The sequence below is a fragment of the Danio rerio genome, chromosome 20, assembly GCF_052040795.2.
Source record: "Danio rerio strain M-AB ecotype USA chromosome 20, GRCz13ab, whole genome shotgun sequence".
Lineage (NCBI taxonomy): Eukaryota > Metazoa > Chordata > Actinopteri > Cypriniformes > Danionidae > Danio > Danio rerio.
The window spans coordinates 9,103,609-9,111,495 of NC_141040.1; the positions used below are offsets into that span (position 1 = coordinate 9,103,609).

At 37.6% G+C, this 7,887-nt stretch overlaps 1 non-coding gene across 1 annotated transcript; it reads right to left on the reverse strand.

Annotated features, from left to right (window-relative positions):
* Nucleotides 1-537: 537 nt before the first annotated feature.
* LOC137488754 (U6 spliceosomal RNA) lies at nt 538-644 on the reverse strand. Its single transcript, XR_015519282.1, has one exon. It is a non-coding gene; the product is annotated as a U6 spliceosomal RNA (small nuclear RNA).
* Nucleotides 645-7,887: the final 7,243 nt, after the last annotated feature.

Below are 7,887 nucleotides of genomic sequence, written 5' to 3' on the forward strand. Positions count from 1 at the left end.
GAGATAAATAAATAAATAAATAAATAAATAAATAAATAATAGAAAGAAAGAAAGAAAGAAAGAAAGAAAGAAAGAAAGAAAGAAAGAAAGAAAGAAAGAAAGAAAGAAAGAAAGAAAGAGATGTCACACACAGATGGATTCACATAACAGACACCTATTCTCTGAAGATATGATACACTGTTTTATTTTCACGTTGGAGGATCCAACACTTTCCTGGCAATTCATAACTTATTGGTTTAGTAGCTAATCCATATGCATTTGTAGGATCTCATTAATGCAGTTTTGTATAATTTGCTTATCCCCCATATAGATTGGGTTAAGGGGTGGGGTTGGGTGCCACGCCTCCTTTTTTAAAACCATACATTTTTGTACGACTGAACTTGTACAAATTAGCCACTAAATTTTCATTCATTCATTCATTTTCTTGTCCGCTTAGTCCCTTTATTAATCCGGGGTCGACACAGCGGAATGAACTGCCAACTTATCAAGCAAGTTTTTACGCAGCGGATGCCCTTCCAGCCACAACTCATCTCTGGGAAAAATATGGAGCGCTTCATGGATTTGCGTGTAATCCTTTCGCAGAGGCCATGCTAATCTTCTCTGTATCGATCCAATTTTAGTATATGTGCCACCGTAGCGAGCACGCCACTAAACTGACAAAACGTAAAATAGCTATGTTTCCTTGTGAGATCAAGCTGGAGGATCAGTACATAAGTGTGTAAAAGAGATGTCTACCTGCAAAAGACATTGTTCAGTCTGAAGTGAGTGAGTGAGTGAGTGAGTGAGTGAGTGAGTGAGTGAGTGAGTGAGTGAGTGAGTGAGCGAGTGAGTGAGCGAGCAAGCGAGTGAGTGAATGAGTTAGGGTGGTGTGTGGGGGGATGTTTTCTGTCTGATGAATGAATATAGCCTGAATACTTATTCATTTCCTATGGCGGTCACTTTTGACCGGGAAAAACACAGGTTAAACAAGGTTGATTAAAACACTCAAAATTCAGTGAAAGAGGTGATCATCACTTTTATATGTTCAAATGTATGGTGTGGGGGATATCATAAGGCCTTGAGGCAATCAGATGTAAAACACAATATTTATATATACCTCTATAAAGACCATCAAATACGTCCCAAGAGCTACACTTTTTTTGCAGTTTTTGTTTTCGTAAATCCATGAGAGGCCCCTTTGTATGCTATGTATGCGTTTTGAGATCTCAAATTTCACTCATGAGTGCCATTCGCGCCTGCTGCTCTTCTGTAAATCTATTAGAGGTCGCTGTCAACTGACTGTTTGACTGACTGAATGACTGACTGACCTATCGACTGACCCACCTTCCCCCTTCCTTAAACCTAACCAACGCTATTTTTAAAAGCACTCATTGACTCTGCCCACCCACTTTCCTAATCCCAACCGACAAATTTTAAAAGCACTTCAGAAAAAGAAAAGTCCTTGTCTGATTTTTACCATGTTTTACCACATTTTCACACTGTCTTCATTCATTCATTTTTTTTTTTGCCTTAGTCCCATTATTAATCCGGGGTCGCCACAGCGGAATGAACCGCCAACTTATCCAGCACATGTTTTATGCAGTGGATGCTGCAACCCATCTCTGGGAAACATCCATACACACTAATACACTACGGACAATTTAGCCTACCCAATTCACCTGTATCACATGTCTTTGGACTGTGGGGGAAACCGGAGCACCCTAGAGGAAACCCACACAAATGCAGGGAAAACACGCAAACTCCTCACAGAAATGCCAACTGACCCAGCCGAGGCTCAAACCAGCAACCTTCTTGCTGTGAGGCGTTAGCACTACCTACTACGCCACTGTGTCCCCTCTAACCCTGTCATTTACTTGTTTATTTTAATTTTTGTCTTTCTGTTTTTTGGAACAGTTCTTCACCAAACTTGAACCCGGTAGTCGTGGTCATCTCGTCTCGAGTCCGACATACATAGTGAGCTACTAGACAAACTCATAACAGCCAGAAAGCCATCCATACAGAGGTAAGCAGTCGGCTGGTAAGCGTAAAAAGGAACAGTGTCATACCAACCCGTAGCATTTATCCAAAAAAATCAAATGCAGCCATATGTACTTCTGGCTGCATAATTCACAATCTCCAGAAATGTATATAGGGCTACGATTTTAGAATGAGCCTATGTTGCTCAAAACAGTTCTGGGATGGACTTTAACTGACAGATGGACTTTGGTTGATCTGGTTGGTCCATCACATGATCTGTTAAAGCACACATCACATGATTCGTATGATGTGCATGCTGGAATTCATTCAGTAAACGTGTTTCCATCATACTTTATGCTGATTTTTTCTTATCGGATAAAAAGTCTATCCTGCTCAGTTACAGTGGGCAAAATAAGTATAGAACACATTATGTATTTTGCTGGAAATAATATTTCTAAACGATCTGTTGACAGGGAATTGAACCAGATTTTGGTAACAAACATTACGAACACAAAAATAAAAATAAAAAAATTAAAAATTAGTTATGTGTAATAACCATGAAATGACAAGTAGAAAGTACTTAATACTGGAGAATGAAGTCACATGAATTAGTATTTCACAGACTTAAAACATGTGTAAAGATCTTGATGGTTCTGTGGGTCTATCAAATCTGATCTTTAGTTTATAATTTCTATTGGAGTGAAGTCAGGTGATTGGCTGGGCCATTCTACAGCTTGATTTTCATTCTCTGAAAGCATTTGAGAGTTTTGTTGGCTGGTTGTGGATCATTGTCTTGCTGAAATGTTCACCCTGGTTTCATCATCATCCTGATTATGTAGAGGTTTGACTGAAGCTGTTGATATTAATTTAGAATGATGGAGGGCAGAGGGTTGCTGAATAAATACTGATTTCAGCTGCTGTCTGGGCTTTCACTGCATTTTTACATCTCCCTTTCTTCATGTGTTCATTACTTGTTTCCCTGCGTCATTCATTTTATTACACAGAACTTAATTAGTTAACTAATTAATATTGTTTTCTTCTCATATATGGATTTCTTTGGTTGTTACCAACATCTGGGGAAAAATTCAAGTCAACGGCACCTTCAGAAATATGTTTTCTGAGAAAAATGGTGTTCAAGTGTTCAATCCTTATTTTCCCCGCTGTTTGTGTATACATTGACAAAAATTGAGATTACAGTTGGCTAACAATCTGTAAGGGAAATTGCACCCTAGAACAGAACGTCTGGCAAACCAAATATAAGCTTGACTCATCCTTACAATCAAATCCCATATCATTTTAGATTTAAAACACAGCCAGGGAGATCAAGTGATCTTGTTGCTGACTAGAAAAAAAAAGAAGGTCATATCATCATCAAAATGCAATGTGTGATCAAAACGAACAGAATAATGAGGTATCATGCGGCATAATGTAATTAAGAGCCATAAGGAGTCTTATCTGGGGAAGTAATGACAGATATTTTTAATAATACCCACAATCAAGATCCGCAGAACTCCAGGCCTGCTCCCCCTGCTGCTGTACATTATCTGAACAAGTGAATTGCACACTGTGAAGGCTATTATCTAAATGAAACTAATGTGTACTCTAACCAGCATAATAAAAACAGCATTTACCAGGTTCGTAAACTCTGAAGAAAAGACATTACATAACATCAACTTGTTTTTATTCTCATGCTTTATACTGAGACCAAGGCCAAATTTCTCAAGCACATGCTAGAAGCTCTTTCTTATTAGTCAGTCCACACTATGGGAGAGAGAAAAACCACACGCTCCTCCATATTTCTGCACATTCATGCTCTGGGAATGTCATATTAGGATCAAAAACACTCCAAGGGCATTCAATCCCATCTCATTCATCACCTAAATTGAATTACGACAGAGAAAAGAAGAAATCCACAAAGCAGCTGCTAAATATGCTCTCCACCAGGTGAGTGGTGCGGCAATGCTTGTTTTGTTTGTCTCCTCTTACATGTCGTAACAATGATCTAAGGACCTTTTCACAGGAAGAGAATGGAAAAAATGGGATTGTGAATTGTGGAAGTGGAGCGAGTAACAGAGAGAGAGAGAGGGAGTGATTGAGTGCATAGGGAAGCATTGCAGCAGTTTGATCCATGTGAACGTCACGGGCCTGCTGAGGCAGCAGAAAGCAGACATATTTACAGATAAGTCAGAGCTAATGTACTCCACACCATTAAACCACTGCCACTATTGCAAGAGAGCCGTCGCTATACCGAGACCTCCCTTAACAACAGGCCATTTCCCACAGTGCACGAGTAGATTAAATTAACACTTCTGGTAATGTATGCACGCACTCTAAATGTATACAAGCGCAGACTTCATTACGTATATTTGTGTTGAAGTGCTACAGCAGTTGTAGCAGTGGCCTTGTGTGCAACACGTACACACAGACATACAGAGCATGTAGTGCTCACTGTGAATCCAGATCAAGTCATTCCATGGCCTCACTTCAGTTACTAGCCTCCATTGGCATTTCATAAAAAAATAAGAATAAAAAAAAACAAGCAAATAAATAAATAATTCTTTAAATTACAAATGTTAAGTCAAATCGTTACTATTTTCCAAATAAAATAAGTTAATAGAAAATATGTGATATGAGATATTATAGTGTAGTTTTGTCATAAAGCAATGATATATTGCAAGTAGTGTCAATATATCATTCCATTTTCCTCATCTTTACTCCCACCTTCAGTATTTATTTTCAGTGTTGCTGCTCTAGGCAGTCACCTTTGGGCCAGTCCAGCCAAAGGCATGAAGATAGATAAAGATAGATTAAACTAGTAAGGCCCCCTTCTGATTGGTCAAATTTGGATAAGCAAGCTATTAATGCAACACAAATGCCTGGCATGCAAAGTAAATGTAAATTTAATCTGACCTCTCTGCAATATTATTCCATATACTTTTTTTATATTTTGCAGCCCTAGTTTGTAGTGAATCTTTCCACCACTAGTCAGATACTTCAAACAGTCTTGTTGTATATTGACACTGGTGGGAGGCATGCTTTGTGTCCCACCAGTGTTATTATACAGCCACATCACACTGCTACGAGTATGATATTGCGTTTATACAATAATTCTACGACATAATCGTGCCGAGAAATCTCCCTACAGTATTACAGTCTACAGCATTTCTCTGTTGCAATCGGGATATTGCAATAATTAACACCCCCCCCCAAAAAAGTAGCGCAATCACTACCAGATTGCTGTTGTGTTTGCAATAAGAAAAAACACTAAACACATGCAGGCATTTCTTCTTTCTTTCTGCCAACACAACACATATTCCTGATTTGCGAGTTCCATCTCACACTCAATACACTACAATTATATTCTTTAAATACAGCACTAAAACATACAAAAGAGAGAGATCGACTTAAAATATCACTTACCTGTTTAATACGTAATGATTTGATCAGCTGTATTTAGAAATTACACTGTTTTTTCTTCTAAGGGCTTATTATGCGGCCTCTGTTGCCATCCTGTGGATGGACAACATCATCTTTGGTCTGCTCAATGACAGGCTAAAGGCCATTTCTCAGAAATTATAAATATTTTAAAATAGGCACTATCCTTATAAATAAACTGCATAGTTGCAATCTAGACATCTACATTCTCAACTAAAAAAGCCTCAGAAGAACATTATGATGCCCAACAGCAACAATATTTGTCAAACTGTATAGTGTCCTCTGCTTGTTGCTGTATGTGAGTGGAGTTATACACAAGGGTGAAGGGTTAAGAGACTGGACAAGTGCTGTTCCTGCCAGAATATTGCATGGCTATCAGCCAATCAGATTCAAGAACCAGACAGAACTGTTGTACGTAATTATCACATAAATGGTACATCAAACTTTTTAAAATAAAAAAAATTAAAATCCTGTTACTCGAATTGGAGTGTAAATACAGTTCCAAATGACTACTTGTTAGAAAGGGTAACACGTAAATAGTATGTTATACAATATAGCCTAAATTAAGCTAGTTATTAGAAGCTAGTGAAATTATATTGGATTGATAGACTCATTTGTTAAATACTATAAAATATTGATCAGGTTTCCAGTGTGTTAAGACTGGTTGACTACATGTCAATAACCAAAACAATAATTAATTAATTAATATTAATAATAATAATAATAATAATAACAGCTTCTCGACATGTTGATACAAAACCACTTTCTTATGTCTCACTAAAACTAGTGTTTGAAGGTCAAAATAGACATTTTTGCAAGCAGCTACTGTTTTGAAGATCACATGATGACATTTTGCAGATTTGCTACAAACAAACCAGCCTAATCTCAAGAGAAAACGTAAGTATTTTACTTTTTGTCAGTTTAGTGGCAGTTTAGTTTGTATATATTTATACAAATTTGTATGAGTTCAGTCGAATAAAAATGTACGATTTTAAAAAAAGGAGGCATGGCACCCAACCCTACCCCTAAACCCAACCGTCATTGGGTGATGAACAAATTGTACTAAATTGTAAGAGTTAGATCGTGTAAATTCATATGAATTAGCCATTTAATCAAAAAGTTACAAATTGCCATGAGTTTTTGTTGAAACAAACATAGGTTTGGCCTAATAGAATGTTGAAAATTTGTTTTGGGAGAAAATAATCCCAATTAGCAGCGCTTTGATCTTTAAAACTTTGCCGAAAATGTAAATTTACAAACAGTTAAACACTACACACTGTAAAAAATGCAGGGTCCCACACAATTCATGCTGTTATAACACAAATTGATCAAGTTAACTTAACGCTTTTGACAAATTTATGTGGATTGAACATAAAAAAAAAAGTTTTCCCAATGAAATCTCAAGAATTGTGTTGTGTCAGCTCATTTTGAAGTGGTATTTAAAAATATATATTTTTTGAGTGTATGCAAGCTTACAAACAAAAACACACACACAAAGTTCTTAAACAGCACTAAATCCTCACAGTAAGAGTATTAAAATATCAGCTATAAGGTTGAAACTGCACTTTCTATTGTAAAACGTATAATATTGTCCAAAATGATCTACAATAATGTGCACTATTATTAATCAGCAGCATGCATGTATGTTTTGTTTGTTGAAAACTCCTGCCTTCAAGGACAACATGACTCAACTAAAGCTAAATAAATGAAAAGTTAATTATATCCAGGAATGTTCTTGTGCGTCAATGTTGCATGCCGCATCAGGATGAATCATCCTATTTAATAAGCACTGATTTACAGTAAACATCCAGTGAACATTATTTTTCTCTGGCGCTTACAGTAGCCACAAGCAGCAGGCTGGCATTAAACATGTTCCCTCAAGCATGTGCACCCTGCTCTCCATGACCTGAAAATACAGAACATCTTCCTTAAAAGCCCTGATAAGCCCATTTATTCCAAACATTCCCGCGATGTGCTCCTTCAACCTTAAAGGCGAGATTTTCTCCCCGTGGGCGGCCATGTTTAAGGATAGCTAAACTGTGTCTGACCAAACTGTCACTCTTAGTTCCATCGCGACGCCGCCTGCAGACATGCAGCCCGATCCTGAGCGGCAAACTTCATCCTTTATCTGTTCATTTCTCCTCTCGGCTCATCTCTGGCCCTGAACTCCAGATCCTGCTGCTGTGCTATTTATCCTCTGTTCCCTCTTGGCCTGAAATGAAAACAGTTTCTAAAAGATCATGAGCTACAGCATTTTTAAATGTTTTGTGGAATAGGAATGTGGGTGGCTAATACTGTATATGTTCTTGTGCGACACAGTTTGTTTATTTAGATGTGGATAGGGATGAATGTGGATCACCGGGATGAACTCAAATGCCTTTATTTTGATTCATTCCTTCAGGAAGCATGTGTGAATGGGAAAATACTGTTAGATTTTACTGCAGGCATACTCTGAATAAGTACCTAAATGTGAACAGTTTGTTTATAAGGACGCAA